Source organism: Ambystoma mexicanum, chromosome 13 (assembly GCF_040938575.1).
Source record: "Ambystoma mexicanum isolate Mex_15411 chromosome 13, UKY_AmexF1_1, whole genome shotgun sequence".
Lineage (NCBI taxonomy): Eukaryota > Metazoa > Chordata > Amphibia > Caudata > Ambystomatidae > Ambystoma > Ambystoma mexicanum.
The window spans coordinates 345,483,627-345,502,173 of NC_090938.1; the positions used below are offsets into that span (position 1 = coordinate 345,483,627).

An 18,547-nucleotide genomic window follows, 5' to 3' on the forward strand; every position below is an offset into this window, starting at 1 on the left:
CGCTATTGGAGTGGGAACTAGATTCCAGGGGTGCGAGGGTCACACGCTCGCCTAGAACACGCGCAAGGCATTAATTTGCGCACTTATCAATAAACAAGCCAGATGCCAGGATGAACATACCGTTCCTAGCAGCAGTGGCAGTGGGCTACCAAAGGAGGAGGAGGAGGAGAGTCAGGGCCAGAATATTCACACCCAGAACCAGCCTATTCGGGATGCCTGATGACCAGGTGTATGGGAGGTACAGGTTTCCAGCACACATCATACTGGACCTGGTCAGTGAGTGGGAGGATGACCTCACATCACCCACCCTGTGCTCCCAAGCACTCAGCCCCCTGCAGAAGGTCCTGAATGTACTGCACTTCTTGGCCACTGGATCCTTTCAGCGGACAAGTGCCATAGTGGGTGGTGTGTCACAGGCCACGCAGTCACGCTGCCTACACCAGGTCTTGAACATCATCACTGCACGGCCATCAGTCCGCAGGCACATATATCTCCCCAGGACTCATGCAGAAAGGCGGACGTGCATCCAGGAATTCTATGGTGTGGCTCAATTCCCCAAAGTGCTTGGTGCAATTGACTGCACACATGTGGCTCTACGTCCACCCAGGGCAACAGAGCACATCTATAGAAACCGCAAGCACTGGCATTCCATCAACGTGCAAGTTGTATGCAATGCCAAGGGAATAATCACATCAGTATATGCCAACTATCCCGGGTCCACCCACGACAGCTTCATCTACAGAATGTCTACCCTATGCCGGGACCTAGAGGCTGGCCAGCATGGAGATACATGGCTGCTTGGTGAGCATGAATGCCACTGCACATGCATGCATGTCAGATACTGGGTCATGACACAACACCACTAATGATACCCATCACCACCTCCGCAGGGGACAGTGCCTACCCTATCAGCCCCCACATGATGACCCCAATCCGGAACCCCACCACGCCACCCGAGGTAAGGTACAACACAGCCCACATTGCAACACGGGGCATAGTGGAGCGCACATTCGGAGTGCTGAAGTCACGCTTTCGCTCCCTTGACCGTTCTGGCGGGCAGCTGTTATATGCTCCCCGAATAGTGTGCAGGATCATAGTGGCAGCATGTGTCCTGCACAACGTTGCAACACGCCGGGGCCTGCCCGTGGACATGGTGGTGCCCCCACATCCACAACCACATGCACGCCCGCTGCGCATGGGAGGGGAAAGGGCACGGGGGGAGGCAGCCCGTACGCAACTGGTGGCCAACTTCTTCACCTAGGAATCACAGTGCTGGCTAGTGCACACTGCTCTGGCACATACCATCTGACAATCAATGATGACACTACCTGACAATGTCACAAAATTACTTGACAATAAACTGTCAGATACACATCAGCCTGAGATTGTTAACATGGAAGTGTCACTATGTGTGCACCCCTACCTACACATACACCAGCAATGCATCACAACGAAAAGACACAACTCCATCAATCAAATATGCATTTCCACAGGCGATTCACTACATGACAACATTGCCATGTCACCCATTCCCTTCACAGTCCCGCCACTGAGGACACCATGTCATGGTATGTGAGAGCAAACAAACTGGCCATCACAACATGACACCGGTGTCACAAATAGCAGTGCCCCAAATGGAACATAGCCGCACTTGAACAGCTAACCGCGCTGGAGCCACTACTACACACCTGTGTAAGAGTAATTTCAATCAAATTACACACCAACCCACCCTGAAGCCCACCCAAACAAGACACAATGCATGTAATCAATGGTAGTCTCATTACCTGATTCTGCTGGTATGTCCTCACCGTCCAGATGTACAGTGATGGCGCCACGCAAAAGTGTCAGTGCACATCTACCGACATGTAGTCTGACTCCAGAGAGTATGCCCGTGTGAATAACTGTGTGAAATACCTGCAAAACATGAGCAACATATGTAAGTAGAGGCACATATCAAACCATCATGCATAGTTAGGTGCAACAACAATGTACACTATGAATGTCTACACAGTATTGACTATGGACTGGCCAACAGCTCATGGGAGTCCAATGTCACCGTGTAATTTGCTGTCACTTGGGCACACCCTTTGCAAGCCCATGGAAACGGAAGCAGGAGGGGCGTGGATGTCTGGTACCCAAGCATCGAAACCAAACTCAGGACAAGCCTGCATGTGCCCAGCCACAATACAGTGTATGCCCAGGTACCCACACAAGGCAACACTCTAGAAATAGAAAAAAAAATTGAGAAAAAATGGCCATGAAAGGGCCGGCGGGGGGGGGGCCACCTATGAGGTCCGAGGACAGGATGCACGCCACAATCCACCTGTGTGGATCATGGGAAACTAAAACACCCCATAGGCTCGTGGCCCACACGGCTACTCTGTTGTGGGAGATGAGTCGCTATCGCTCTGGCCAGACCCTGCAGCTGACTCAGGAGGTGGGGGAGCTGCCTCAGAAGATGGTGTGACAATGGGAGGCAGCCCACGCAAAGCACGAGTTTGCTCCTCCATGGCTGCAAGCAGGCGGGTCTGGTAGTTCTGGTTCTGGGTTATAATCATGCGGAGGTCCCCATGCAGTAACTTCCGGGATGACCTGACCTCCGCACGAGTTGCCTGCATCTCGGCCGAGAGCGTCCGTGTCAGACGCTCCAGCTGCTCCTCTGTCCTTCTATGGGATGAAGCCTCAAGCTCTAACAGGGTCGACCTGAGGTGATGGAATTCTTCCCTCAGGCCTTCCCTGTGGCGCTGGGACTCCATGGAAAGTGATTCCCGCAGAGTCGCCAGTGCCGCCCGCCTGTCCATGTTGGACGCCAACATGTCCTCCCTGTGTGCCTGGCAGATGGACTCTGTAGCCTGCTCCAGTCGCTCCATCAGCCTTTCTGGGGGGACAATGGAAGTGGCCACCCTATCCATGGCCTGTGCAATCATCTCGGATGATGCTGCCTGTTGGGTGGCCATACCGTAGATGGATTGCTCCCAAGCGGTATTGCCAGGTGGCATACGGCCACCACGTTGACGGGCACCACACCTGCCTGGGGCAAGGCGGACTGCGCCTTGCTGTGCCGGCAAGGCCTCAGGCTGCAGGACTGCATTCCCTCTCTGATCTGCAGCCCCAGGAACAGGATCAGAGATTGTGTGGTGTGGCCCTGCATCCGTAACCACCGGAGGCTGAGCTGCCGACACTGACATCCCCATTGAGGGCAATGGCCCGGCTGCAGGTGGGTCGGACAGAGGAGATTCTCTCCCAAGAACACTCACCTGCGACTGCACATAGGTGTCATCCTCCGAGTCTACACCTGAATACTGCTCGGGGGAGGAACCCCCAGAGACACCCCTCGACAGCACGACCTGGAGCACTTGTGGGTTTTCACCCACAAACACACCACGTCCCTCACTTGTGGAAGGTCGGCCCGGGTTGCCCTCCTGGGACGGCTCAACCACCACATCCCCAGCATCAACAAGTGCTTCGTCCCCTGCAAAGACATGAAAGAGAAAAATGGAAACAGGCATTAGCACCATGCAACAAGGGCTGATGAACAACAGAGGCAGTAGTTCTACGACACATGTCCCACATGACTGGGAGACCTCCTATGCATTCACCATCACTGGGTCTGTAGGGGAGGCTCAGGGCATACAATGTACAGATTGGAGAGCAACGCCTGCTCACCATGCTGCCTAGCACTGCCATCACACATTGGCCGGTGATTGCCATGTCAAAGGCACATGCCAACACACACATGGCATGTGACATAGCCACCAAGTGAAGAGGGAGAGGAGGGCAACTTTTTTGGATTTCAACCACTCTGGTCCTGACATTGCATCATCACATCAATAAGTTAACATGTTGTACATGGATCTGCTAGTCCAAATTGGCCACGATGCACAGTGCCTTGTCTACATCAACAAAATGCAGTAAACAATGAGATTCCACCTCCCCATCACCTGTAAAGGAATCATATAGCATTCGTGAAGCACCGGTCCAGAAATGTATGAAGGTACAGCGGAGCACTGAGGGGTGGTGGGGCAGAAGGGGATGCCAGTCAACAATCCTACTGGTGCTGGTGTCATTCATGTCAAGTGCAGGGGTGGGTGGCACAATGAAGTGCAAGGGGAAGTGGCGGCTGGAAGTGCTGTACAAGGTAAGTAGGACTTAACGTCAAGGGCAGATGGTGTTAGGCGCAGACAAGTGCTGGGGGGGGTGGCCTATAGGGGTACAGAGACAATCATGCAGTGCTGTGGGCTCGGAGGGGGCAGGGGAGGTACACACTGCATCTGGCTCGGCAAGGTCCTTGCAGATTTCTATGTGTCCTGCAGAGTTGTCACATGCCGCAGATATGTGCCCTTGGATTGGGGATCTCATCTTGGTGAAAAGGGTGAGGCGCTATTGCCTTTGGAGCATGTGGCAGGCCAGTTTGCCAGAGGATGAGCATGATGCAGGACATTCCCTCTCTGCCACCCGGCACCTGTGGTTTGGGTTCACAAGATACGAGTCATGCCAGGACTCTGCATTGGCATGGGGCTTCAGACAGGTGGTCATGACCGTGGCAAAGACATCCAGTGTACCTGACATAGAGTGGAGCATGGAGTGGGCCCTGTCAGGATGGGAGTGAGCCTGAGGGGGAGCTGGATGGGGGGGAGATTTTGGCAGCATAAGCCTCGACTGACACACACTTCATGGGTTGGAATACCAAGAAGGTGTGTGACAGTGGTGAGGGTGGCTTTGCCTGTGGGGTGGTGAGGGTGAGCTGGGAGGAGAGGAGAATGTGATCACTCCAGGAGAGAGGAGTGCAGAGATGGACGGAGAGGGGAAAGTCAGATGAGATCAGAGCATCAAGAGTGTGCCCTGCAGAATGAGTAGGGACAGACGGGAGTCTAGAGGGTGAGAGGGAGTTGCTGAGGTCACAGAAAGGTCACGTGGGGGGGTCAACAAGCATGCAGGTGGATGCGTACAGCACCAAGGAAGAGGATTTCTGTGTCTGGGGACATGAGTGAGGAGGAGAGGTGAGGACACTCAGAAAGGAAGTAGTACATTTGACCAGTTTTCCCAGACACAGTACGCACAGTTTGTGAATGTCAAGGTGTGGTAGAGAGAGACGTCACACAAGCCATTCCAGAGTGGAGTAGGTCTAAGTAGGAGTGACAGTGGCAGGAATACCCTCAGGGAAGCCAAGGGCACACCCCCCCTGCACAGTAGTGGCGGGCCAAGGAGAGGGTCTCCTGAACATCAGGTAGGAGTGTGTGAAGGATGCAGACAGAGCTGGCCGTCAGACATGTTTCCATGAGACCAAGGATGTCAAGGTGCATAACCTCATGTAAGTGACAGATATCGGAGGAATGCCTGATGCAGCCGCAGTGAAAGGAGTGTAATTGTGGAGGAGGTTGACAGCCTTGTAGGACTTACGGGGAGTGCTAGAGATCAGAGGTGCAGCATGTGTAGGAGTTGGAGTGGGAGGCGGAGAAGGATCATGGGAGGGTGCAGGGAGGCAGTGCAGGATTGATGAGGAGAGAGGAGGGGGGACAGCAGGAGAGGAAAGGAAGTTGATGAGATGTGGGTAGCATTTCTCAAGGAGAATGAGGTTGGCCTAAGGGCCTTGGACTGAGATGCTCCCATTACCATGCACATCAATTGTGGCCTCTGAGGATTGGAAGGAGGCCAGGAGTACACCCCAACGGGTCCCACCATTGATGGTGGAAGAGGAGCAAGGAGAGAGGACAGGGACCATGTGAAGGGTCTATGGGACAGGCAAAGGCATGTATGAGCAGATGTCAGTGAGAGTTAGCTTTGAGTAGGCTCAGATGCACTTGTCAGCAATAGGGTGGGTCGCATTGGAGGGCAGGGTGCCCTCATTTGACTGTTAGCAAGCAGGTGTCGTGAGTAGGGCACGATGGTCTGAACTGTAGAAGTCAGGGAAGATAGACCATGAAGAGCAGCATGGAGTGTGAGGGAATGGGGCTCGAAACCAGACGGTACCAAAGCACACAGGTAGGAGGTGGATGTCAAGGCAACATCCACAGTATGACAGCATGTTGGTTGGCATTTATATACAGGGGACGCATTAGCATGTGGTATCATTGCATGTCAGGCATGTGAAGATGAAACTTGAATGGCTGGGGGAAAGTATAGGAATGGCATGTAAGACATCAGATGAATAGACAGGGGAGTATGAGCAACAATGTAGTGACAAAATGACAATTCAAGGGCAACTTCCATGGTGTAGGGCCATATGTGCACTGTTGCCAGTAGGGATAGTGCTGTGGGCAGATGGTGTTGCACTGAACATACTGGATGAGGCACATGGGTGCCACTATCAACTCTGCCACACACCCCCTTGACAGGCACCCAACATGAATGCTTCACACACACACCATGCACATGGATAATACACACATGCATGTGCACTCACCGGATGATGCCTCGTAATCAGGGAGATCTCCCACACCTTGGAGTTGTCCCTCGGTGACGTAGGATCCAGCTACGGACTCGTGTGGTGTGAGTTCTACTTCCTGTGCTGGGGACCCACCTCCAGTCACCAAGGTTGCGGCATGACTTGAGGCCAGCTTATCCTTTGCCCTGCGCTTAAGGTCATTCCAGCGCTTCTGGCAATCACTAGCTGTGCGCCTCACTACTCCAAGGGCACTTATTCTGTCAGCAATGGTCTGCCAGTGTGCCTGGCGTCTGGCATGTGTGGTCTTGGACCCTGCAACGATGACCATTTCCCTATCATGATCTGACACATACTGAACAAGTGCATTCAGTTCGGCGTCTGTGAAGCTTGGCTTCCTTGATGGGCCGGACTGTGCAGCCGTGCCTGGGGCATCAGCCTGTGCCGGACGTGCACTCTTCCTCTTGCGCTTGGAAGGGGGTGGGGATCCAGAGTGTCCTACGCCGCTGTGGACACTAGGGGCAGGAGCCGTGGTGGACTCAGTACTGGGTGTGTGGGATTGCACACTCAGCATGGGAGTAGGTGCAGGCATTGGGGGTAGAGGGATGGGGTCAGGCCTGATCTGAGGTGCATGAACTAGGACCGACACAGTCTTGGCAGGGTGTATGAGAGGTGGGGTGGATGGAGCCACACCCTGGCTACGGGGGCCAGCAGATGACCTATCTGGCATAGATGCGCGTGCCCTGATGACACCAATGTGCACCGGTGCACGTGCAGTGGACCTGCTGACCTGGATGTCAGCGATGGGATCACCCTCGGACAGGTCTGGTGCCACAATGGGCTGGTCCGACAAGGGCTGATCAGGGTTGGTATCAGCCACATGACCCTCAACTGGGGGGGGGGGGCATGGGTGTCCCTGACTGGTCCTCCAGACTGGGGGGGACAGGGGCACCCTGCAAGTCACAACCACGTCCCCTAGTGGATCCTCCACGGCCACCACGTGTGGCTCGGCCACCTTTGCCACCCTTACGGCTTGCACGCCTCCCAACCATGGCACTGATGTTATTGTGCGTATGGGAGTCGGTGTGCACAATTGTCCTGGGCAATTGGGTGTCAAAGGGGTTGGGTACCAGATGGTATTCGTACCCTAGTGCAGTGGCAAGGCTATATGACACCCCTGGGGAAAGATGACGGGTCACGCAACGCACAGGCACCCCAAAAAAGTTAAGGAACGTGCACAATACCCCTCCTAGACCACGTGTGCTGATGGAAAACCCTGCACTACGCTGTGGCATCCAGTAACACTTAAATGAACGTATGCGTGTCACACGCAGCCTAGAATGACCTCTGAAGGGGTAGGCTACACACGGGGCAAGCACAGAAGTTAGATACGTGCGTGACTCACCGTCTGCCAGGTAAAAGAGCGTGAAAAATGAGCGCGTTTGGTTGGCAACACCCCCGCCAAAAGAAGATGTGTACGCTGTCTGAGGAGACAGGACAACAGTAGAAGGGGACACTGTTTGAGGGAACAGGCCCAGGTAAACCAGTACAAGAGGAAAAAGAGAAAAAGCTGTCAGAGGTAACAGGGAGTACGAACTGGAAACGCCGTGAAGTAAATCGCGTGTGAAACGACAAGAAGTACAGAATTCACCCACTCGCTCTCCACGAAAAGCACGTACAAGGAAATGGTGTTCTACACTACCTTATATACAGGCCCACACGTACAGCGTCACTTACGGCGTGTACGTGCTTGGCCCATGTTCACCAATCACACGCTTTGTCACTTCTGCGTGTGGATCCTTTTTCACCAATCACACGCTTTGACACTCCTGCGTGTAGCTCACTTTTCACCAATCACACGCTTTGTCACTCCTGCGTGTAGATCCATTTTCACCAATCACACGCTTTGTCACTCCTGCGTGTAGATCCATTTTCACCAATCACACGCTTTGTCACTCCTGCGTGTAGATCCATTTTCACCAATCACACGCTTTGACACTGCACGTGCAGGTAACTATAGACGCACATATGCTGGTGACGGGTTTTCGCGCGATTCGCTGAGTGTGGGATTTTCACGTGCAAAATCACTCCCTATCAGGCTGTCCACGCGTTCAAACACGAAAGACCACGCTCCTGGCCAGGAGGCCAAATTACAGTCCCCCAGAGCCCTGAGCACGCTCCCACCTGCCATCTGCTGCTGCCTGACTGCCTGCTGGCCACGTGCCCCACAGTGCTGGTGGGTGGGGGTGGTGGGAGACATGGGTGGGGGCCTGGTGGAGGGTGCCCCTGGTGGATGGGGGGTGGGGGTGGTGGGAGACATGGGTGGGGGCCTGCTGGCAGGTGCCCCTGCACTGCTGGGGGGTGGGGGTGGTGGGAGACATGGGTGGGGGCCTGGTGGAGGGTGCCCCTGGTGGATGGGGGTGCAGGGGGACATGATCAGGTGTGCAGGGTAGTCCCCTGTTTTGTGGGCTGCCTGCAGGGGCCGTGGAGGGTGTACAGGGTACACCTGTGAGGGCCCACCCAGCCTATTCGCGTGTGATAATTCCCGCGTACCCCTGTAATACACGTTCCCTGGCCTATCGCGTGTTCTACTTCACGCGTACCCCTGTAATACACGTTCCCTGGCCAATCGCGTGTTGAACTTCCCGCTACCCCTGTAATACACGCACCCTGGCTGTTCGCGTGTGATAATTCCCGCGTACCCCTGTAATACACGTTCCCTGGCCTATCGCGTGTTCTACTTCACGCGTACCCCTGTAATACACGTACCCTGGCCAATCGCGTGTTGAACTTCCCGCTACCCCTGTAATACACGCACCCTGGCTGTTCGCGTGTGATGATTCCCGCGTACCCCTGTAATACACGTTCCCTGGCCTATCGCGTGTTCTACTTCACGCGTACCCCTGTAATACACGTACCCTGGCCAATCGCGTGTTGAACTTCCCGCTACCCCTGTAATACACGCACCCTGGCTGTTCGCGTGTGATAATTCCCGCGTACCCCTGTAATACACGTTCCCTGGCCTATCGCGTGTTCTACTTCACGCGTACCCCTGTAATACACGTTCCCTGGCCTATCGCGTGTTCTACTTCACGCGTACCCCTGTAATACGCGTTCCCTGGCTGTTCGCGTGTGATAATTCCCGCGTACCCCTGTAATTCACGTTCCCTGCCTAGTCGCGTGTAGAACTTCCCGCGTACTCCTGATTTGAAGATTGCCCGCTTTGCTTTCCTTTTTTGCCTGCCCTGTGAAGTGGTCCAGGGTTAGCGCAGCCCTTAGCGATGATTTAGCGATTTTGATGGCTTTTCCTTGCGCGAGGGCGTTCTTGGGGGCGTTACTGGCGCTGCTGCAGGCTCGCTGCGATTCTCTGCGCCACGGCTGGTTTGGGAGCATGAAATCCATGAATACGCTGTGCGCGGAAATCAGTTTTAGCGCACGTGCCTGGCGCAGACTATCGCAGGCGCACGCTGTGCGCCAGCCGCGTGCGCTACTTGTGCGCTGGATTCTATGAATTACCCTGTATATTGGGTGGATGCAAACCTTTAAGAATAGAGGGGGTGGTGCAACAAAAGAACAAGATTGCTCTGTCCTTACCGTTCTGCATGATACATATGTGCTCTTGCCTGCGTCACCCAGATTAAGGAAAGGGGCCTATTTTACTGACTGGACCACATGTCTGCTCCCTGATTGGCTAGGGCAGTCAGGCTGTTCTCTTCACTGATTGGAAGTGATATGATATGATAGTTTATTTATATAGCGCCTATACACAATGTGTTTCAAAGCGCTTCAAGGCAAGGGAGGGGAACAAGGGAAAATACAATGACATTCTTAAATGCCATGGACAGTAAATATGTGAAATTAACTATCGTACTCGGCCTGATGACATTTCAGATAGTGCAAGAGCTAAGACATAGATAAGGGAGGGAGGGGGAGAGTGGGAAGAAAATGGAAACCGACAGGCGACTACAGTACTAGGCCTGACGACGTTTCTGGCAGAGCTGGAGAAAAACAAAAGGTGAGGGAGATGGGTGCAGAAAGGGAGGGGAGGAACAAAACAAGCGGCTATCGTACTAGGCCTGACGACAGTTCAGATAGTGCTGGAGGGAGGGGGGAGGAGACAGACGAGGTTGCTATCATACTAGGTCCAGGGACAATTCTGATAGAGTAAGTGCATAGAAGAAAGCAAGGGGAGGAGGCGAGGAGATAGGAAAAGGGAGAGGAAGAGAGAACAGAGAGTAAGCAGTCAAAAAGAGTGGAGAAGCAAGAGGGGAGAGCAAATACAATTGCAGAAGTCAGTAGTAACACATAATGTTGCAAGCCAGGATACAAGATGAAGATGGGAACAGCATGATTCAGGGCCACCATGAGTACAAGATGCAAAGGAAGTCCAGCATGAGAGTTGAGAACGGGTGACGCACCGTGAATCAATGAAGTCCATAAAAGTCAAATCCAGCATTGGCCACAAGACTGTGCTGGTGAAACCAGAATGTATCAGGACAGACTCCTGCAGAAGCAGGCTGGAAGGGGGCAGAGGGGAGGGGGCGCATGGTAGAAGAATCATGCAAAACAGGCAATACCTGTGTGCGAGAAGGGTGGGGGGCACAAGGGAACATCATGGGGAGAGGGCTCTGTAAGTAGGGAAAAAGAGCGGCAACCAGGAAGGCACCAGGTAGGTGGGGCTTGCTAAGTGGGGAAAAAGAACAGCAACCTGAAGGTGCCAGGTGGGCGGGGCTAAGGCCAGTTGACCTAGATCCACTTGTACCTGCTTTCCATCTGCAAAGGAAAAGAGGCTGGAGGGCCCCTTAAGTAGGGGAAATGAGCGGAACCATGAAGGCACCAGGTGGGCAGGGCTTGCTAAGTGGGGAAGGAAAAAGAGCGGCAACCTGGAAGTTGCCAGGTGGGCGGGGCTTAGGCCAGGTGAACTAGATCCATTTGCACCTGCTCCCCATCTGCAAAGGAAAAGATACTGGAGGGTTCTTTAAGTAGGGTAAAAGAGCGGAAACTAGGAATGCACCAGATGGGTGGGGCTTGCTAAGTGGGGAAAAAGAGCGGCAACCTGGAAGGTGCCAGTTGGGCGGGGCTTAGGCCAGGTGACCTAGATCCATTTGCACCTGCTCCCCATCTGCAAAGGAAAAGAGGCTGGAGAGCTCCTTAAGTAGGGAAAAAGTGCGGCAAGCAGGAAGGCACCAGGTGGGCGGGGATTGCTAAGTGGGGAAAAAGAACGGCAACCTGGAAGGCACCAGGTAGGCGGGGTTTAGGCCAGGTGACCTAGATCCACTTGCACCTGCTCCCCATGTGCAAAGGAAAAGAGGCTGGAGGGCTCCTTAAGTAGGGGAAAAAAGTGCCAACCAGGAAGGCACGAGGTGGGCGGCGCTTGCTAAGTGGGGAAAAAGAGCAGCAACCTGAAAGACACCAGGTGGGCAGGGCTAAGGCCAGGTGACCTAGATCCGCTTGCACCTGCTCCCCATCTGCAAAGGAAAAGAGGCTGGAGGGTTCCTTAAGTAGAAAAAAAGAACTGAACCAGGAAGGCACCAGTTGGGCGGGGCTTGCTAAGTGGGGAAAAAGAACGGCAACCTGGAAGGCACCAGGTAGGCGGGGTTTAGGCCAGGTGACCTAGATCCACTTGCACCTGCTCCCCATGTGCAAAGGAAAAGAGGCTGGAGGGCTCCTTAAGTAGGGGAAAAAAAATGCCAACCAGGAAGGCACGAGGTGGGCGGCGCTTGCTAAGTGGGGAAAAAGAGGAGCAACCTGAAAGACACCAGGTGGGCAGGGCTAAGGCCAGGTGACCTAGATCCACTTGCACCTGCTCTCCATCTGCAAAGGAAAAGAGGCTGGAGGGTTCCTTAAGTAGAGAAAAAGAGCGGCAACCAGGAAGGTACCAGGTGGGTGGGGCTTGCTAAGTGGGGAAAAGAGCAGCAACCTGGAAGGTGCCAGGTGGGCGGGGCTTAGGCCAGGTGACCCAGATCTACTACAAAAGTGATGATTTGTAGTTCAGAACTCAGCAGGGGTAGCGAGGTCTTTAACAGGATTGGTCCCCATCTTGGATATTTTCCTTGTGCTTGAAGAGTTGCTTGAGGGGGAAGCTGGTTTCTGTCTATCCCAGGTGTACAGCCTTCTTTGCAAATAAAATGGTTTACCTCTGGAGAATGTCTACTTGCTGGGGCTGCTTACTTCCCTTTCTCTTTGGAATTTGAAGTTGGTGTTCCCCCCGTGTGGATTTCAGGGTAACTAAATGTTTCGTATGGCAAAAGCACGGCTATTGAATAGGGTGCGGTAGGTTTTCCACTGCACTGTTCAGGTTCATTGAAGGTGGGAGAGAGTAGTGGGGGGGGGCTCTGTGCATAAAGTGAGGTTGGGAAGCATTTTTCTTCCCCTGACTTGGGCTTGGTGTACCTCTCCACTTTTCTCTAGGGAGTGTGGCAGGGGGTTTACCTAATGTAACTGCATGATTCCCCATTAAATATCACAGTTATGAGAAGGGGGCTTCTCCTACCTCCCGATGGGGACTTGAGAAGTTTTGTCTGGAATGTTCTGACGCCAGGCCCTCTGTCTGGCTGTACTTCACCTTTTGCTCCTCAGAATCAGATATGAGTGCTCCATTGAAATTAATGGTATGGGGTCTTTGTTGGAAACGGGAGTTGGGTGGGAAAGGCTCTCTTACAGCCACACTGCATCTTGGGAGGCATGGAATAACTCTGATAGATGTGACAAATCACATGTGACAGGCTGGGTTGATGGGACTGGAATGAATCTGGGGGCAGGGTGCCCCCACCCGCTCTGTATTATGGGGATGCCCCAGGATTCCAAGTCTACCACTAGCCTTCGACTCATGCCACCCCATAATTCCTGCAAAAACTCCACACTTATTATCTTAGGGAGACTGAGGTACATTTGAGCAGGTGTTTCCTTGAGTGCGTATGGTCTGGCAGACAAACCAAGGGGAATGTAGGGAGTGATTTGCCTTTAAATAAGATACATGATATTTGCGGACTTCTTAAGTTTATAGAAGACCCCCACAAAACACCCCTCGTCCACCATTTGCTATAAGAGGAATAAGGGGCGGTCGCAACACCTCTCTACTCAGCAAGAGGATCCACACTGTAGTCATATGTGTTTTAGGACTCCTAAGTGCTTAGTGCTCCCTTTACCATCTTGGCTTGAGACCCCAACTGCAGACAAGAAGGCCCAGAATACCTAGGTGAGAGGCAGGACTATGGTGCTAAAAGTACAGATCTCGTCATCGTGCCAACAACACGAGTTCAGCAAATATCAATGATTAAAGTGGACTGACATTTCTTAAATACAACTGGCTTTAAAGTTTAACATGGATCGCTGCATATGTCACTCTGCAGGCCTGCTCACATGGACACCTGTGACCTAAACTCGCCCTCATGTACAACAGCCTGCAAGGAAGCTCTCTCACAACATACCCCAGCTGACGTTAGTAATGCAATTATCAGGCCAAATGGAATTGACCCTCTCAATTGTAAAGGATGCCAAACTGCCATGAGCTGTGTGTGGGCTGTAAGAAATGCATGGTATCAAAGTAAGACAGACACAAGGCATCCCAGTTCAAGGGTGTTTATTAAAATGTATAATGGGTGAGATAAAGGCCTAATCTAAACCTGAACCTAAACCTAAGATGGGAGCAAGCTACACCCATCAAACAATAATAATACAGTCTTAGTAGAGTGTAGTCAAATAAACATGGCTAATACTAGAAAAATATTTTGCCAATCCTTAACGCTACGTTACAAAAGAGTGTGGGATAATGTTCACAAGAAAAGAAAGAAGTGTTCACAAAATGTTAAGTCGGATGTTATAGCTGGGGTCTCCCTTCCCCACGGTTTTAGCACAGTAGAAGGCAGGACTCGTGAACACAGCACACTCCTGGCTTCTCCAGCAGGAGATTACAGTTCCTTTCTACAAATGTCGGACTTTCAGTGTCCAAATCTCTTTCCAGCATAATCTCTTGCTTCTGAGGGTCAGATGTATCACAATCACCAAAACCAAATAACAAAACAAAAGCTCATTTTGTTAATCTTCAAGTTGGGTGATTACGCTTCACCCTTGGATCGTCCTCAGCCGAGCTCCAATTCTTCTCCCAGTTGTCAGCCTCCCTCAGTCGGGCTCAGACCAACCATTAACTGTGTACATCCCCCAGTTGGGTTCATGCTTGTCGAAATACACAGTTTACTTAACGACTTTTGCACCTTGTCGAGGACTTTTGATTGTACAAGGGGTTTAACTTGACCCTTGTGTGGCCACCTCAACACTTTACACCGGCCTCTCGTAGGGCCTCTTGATATTAGTAGTTTCCACACAAACCGAAGACTTTTTCGACTGTCCAAGGGGTTTGGCTCGACCCTTGTACGACCACTTCGATTTCACTTTGTTTCAGGTGGGAGGTACCAAATAGAGACCTTCAAATGAGTGCCCACATGGGGCTGTACCCCTCTATCTTTGGTACCAAGTTTGTTCACACAAAAGACATATGTCTTTAATCTTCTTACTGTTGCCACTGCAACCTCGAGTCCAACACAGTCCAGTTCACGATCAAGTTCCTCTGACTCACGGGCTGTGCTGAACTTGGCAGTTACTTTGGCGCAAAAGTCAAGGACGTGCCACAATGGCAACCACGTCTCCCCGCCCTGGCTATCAGTGCAGGAGGGTTCCATGCACCGCTGACATCCGTTGCACCACTCGCCAGCTGCAATTCCCAGTCTTATGTTTCTTTTGTCAGAGGCTTCTGGGTCTGGGTTGAAAAGGGCAAGGGCAATTCCCTCCTTGACATCTTTTCAGGTCTTGCCACCTTTGTTCTCCATTTGAACTCCTGTCCCGGAATAGCTGCTTCCTTGTGCGGTCGGCCTTGCTCCAAGTGTGCTCTTTTGCTCCACCTTTTATCCCTATGGGGAAGGGAAAGGGCCGTCAGGTGTGTGTAGTTGACGACCATTGCCTGACTCTGCCTGACCCTTGTGATGTGACATGTCAGGTTAAATGCTCTGGTTTTAGTCCATTGTCACTCAAGGTGTGAGAAAGTGTTCATGTTGGAAAGGGGTGGGGGGTAGAGTTTCCAAGTATCCTACTGGGTTGGATGGGGAAAAGATGTCATAAGGAAGAGGATACCGCATCTCGCCCTTCAGTGTCCCACCTCCATTCCCCGAGGAACCCTCACCCAGGCGATCCTCCCACACTAGTCCACCCCCAGGAACTGGATCCAATAGCGATGGCTATGTCCTGACCACCTGGATGACAGATCCCTGCGGACTAGCAAGTGAGACACCATCAGGTTTTTCACAGGGCTAGGAGTAGAAGGCAGACAGAGCAGGTCAGGGCATTGCAGAGCAGCAACAAGGAGAGAATCAAAGAGGCAGAGTATGTTGGAGCAAGGATTAGAGGAGAATAGGAGCATGTAGAGGAACAGAGAGGAGGGGAGTATGAGCTGAAAGGCAATCGGAGAAGAATAAAATTATAACTATAATGCAAATTAAACAATAGGGAAGGCTAATGCAACAGCAAGTGGCATAATTTAAGCACGGCAATCCCCTACACAAGCACAGCAGGAATGAACACAATCATAAGCACGTTTGCAGTAAAACACAGTAGCATCATGGAGTGTGCATGCAGTGACACAGACACCCATATCTAGAATAGGGGCAGCAATAATAATAGGAGGGAGCACTTTCACCTGTACAAGAATGAACTTACACACACCATAGGATAGGGGAGCATGCATGACCTCACTATACAATTATTGTTTTTTGTGTGCAAAATGTTAGTGGACATATTGGGGAGAGATGTGAGACACTACTTCAGGGAATAATGATGTAAATACACAAGAAGTCATATTAGGATTGTAAGGCCAGAGAATATAAAGAGGTGCACCATTAGGTCAAGAAGTATTACTTATGGAACACACACTGCTAAGCATCGCTTTCAAGAATAAAGAGTAGACTGTTAAGATTACCCACAGAGCTTTTATTCTGATACAAAAAAGTACCCGTGGATGAGAAAGAAGGACCAATGAGTGCAAGCATGCTAGGAGAAAAGTAAGGGAATACAACTGAAGGGCAGTGATAGCTCTTGGTGAGGAAAACAGATAGATTAATTTGACAAAGGTTTGTTTAATGTAAATATATTTAGCAGTTCAGGATTGCAAATGGAAATACAGAGGATGTGGCAACAGTACTGAACATGTTGTTGATCAGTAGTATCTATGATGATTGGTTAATTAGAAGGAGTAAAGAGAAGGAAACTTAGAGATGTGAAAGGAGAGGCAACCATACACACACACCTATATCCCCCTCCACAATAGTAGACAATATTCCCACAATGCAAGCATAGGACCAATTTAAGCAACAATAACCCATGTCCTGCTAGCACAATATAAGAAAACATAGAGCACATGTCATATAGGTAGTATATTTGGAGAATTTTGAAAATTATGGGGGAGGGACTCCAACAAATACAATGGCATACAGGAACCTGTAAATGTGAGGGCCAAGAGGGTCTGTGAGGAAAAACATAATGAGGAAACTCCTGGCAGCATATGGATCAACATAGGAAAGTAAGTAACAAAACAAATATTTTCTACATATGTGTGAGTACAAATATTGATTCATGTTATAGATGAAAACATTGGGCTCATTACAAGTTTGGTGGTAGCCTTGCTGGTAAAACCGGCAGGCTGCCGCCAAACTTGCAAATGTTTCTGTCCCCTGGCAATGGGGAATACAGGGCCATGACAACCCTGGCGGACCCTGTATTTCCCCATTGCCAGGGGCCAGAAACTTTTACTCCCCATGCCCATTTGAGCCCCATAGGCTCAATGGGTAGGGCGGATGCACCGGCACCATTCAGAATGGTGCCGGTGCATTCGACATGCTCTGCTCGTGAGTTCCAGGACCAGGTCGGACCTGTCGGGCGAAAAGGCACTCGTGAGCAGAACTCGTAGTTTGCCGGTCCGTTAACTACAGTACTGGCAAGCTTAACAGTACCGTAGTTACTGGACCGGCAAACTGGTAATGAGGCCCATTGTAATTTCTGGAGCCCAAGAGGAATCTTTATATGGCCTTAGTGGAGTATAGTGTAGAAATACAGTTGGCAGGAACATCATAAGAAAAGGTAAGTACTAGGGGATGAAAGAAGGAGATGAACATAGAGAGAAAAGGTAGGTACCTGTGCACACAGGGAGTATGTGAATCTCCTCAAGGTTATTATTAGGGGAAAGAGGACCCAGGTGAGTACAAGTGAAAGATAATGAGGGAACCACTTGTGTATAGGTGCCATACACATGTCCATAAAAATATCCAATAAATAAAGATACAGTGGTTTCAAACTAGTAGCATTTCTCCTAAGTAGAGTGTAGCAGGTGTATGTAAAGTATAGTATATATATATATATACATATATATATATATATAAGTATGGCCATATCTATTGAAGAAGATAGAGAAGATCCCAGGATAGAAGACGGTGGAGTAACCTTTTCATGATTATGTCAATGTACAGTATTGAAAATATGTTTAATATGTGTCATGTTTTAGTACAGGAACAAATAAAAACTGGGTTATAGAAAGAAGTGATAGACAAACATTGTATATATGTCACACTTGCCTGCGCTTCACATCAAGGAAATATACAGCGACAAGGCAAATGCCCTACATGCAGAGACAGGAGAAGACGTGCAAAATGGGAAGTACCGTGTTGTTTGTTAGCATATCATGACTTTTGCCTATGTTTGGTTTCTAGAGGAAGTGAATGATATTAACATACGGATGCACCAGGAAGAAAGAAAAGGAGAAGCAGAAGAAAATGAAAAAGAGATTGTTCCTTTTTTATTATTGTTGTTTGTGTCTAGTTGCATGTTTCATTTTTAATTTATGGTAATAAAAGAAAATAGGACAGTTTATCCCCAGTAGTATTAATGATGCAACAGTTCACAATTCATTTTATCAAAAGATAGAGGAGAGATTTTTCCCTTTTTTTAATTAAGAGAAGTGCTTGAAAATGACATTTGAGCTCAGCACGGCACTGAGAAGCACAAAGTGGCATATGAACCTATGAAAAGGGTGAGGCATGAAAGGGTAAAACACATGTGTGTGCTTCCTGGTCCCACGTCACAGGCACACCCAAGTGTAAGCATAGATCAACAAAGGTGATATTA

At 50.7% G+C, this 18,547-nt stretch overlaps 1 long non-coding RNA gene across 1 annotated transcript in view; it reads left to right on the forward strand.

The window, feature by feature from the left end:
- The window catches only part of LOC138520139 (uncharacterized), a 134,880-nt gene extending 116,597 nt beyond the window's left edge, over positions 1-18,283 (forward strand). Inside the window, exon 3 of the long non-coding RNA XR_011282806.1 lies at positions 18,133-18,283. This is a non-coding gene — a long non-coding RNA (uncharacterized lncRNA). The remainder of the gene's footprint in view (positions 1-18,132) is intronic.
- The last annotated feature ends 264 nt before the right edge of the window (positions 18,284-18,547 follow it).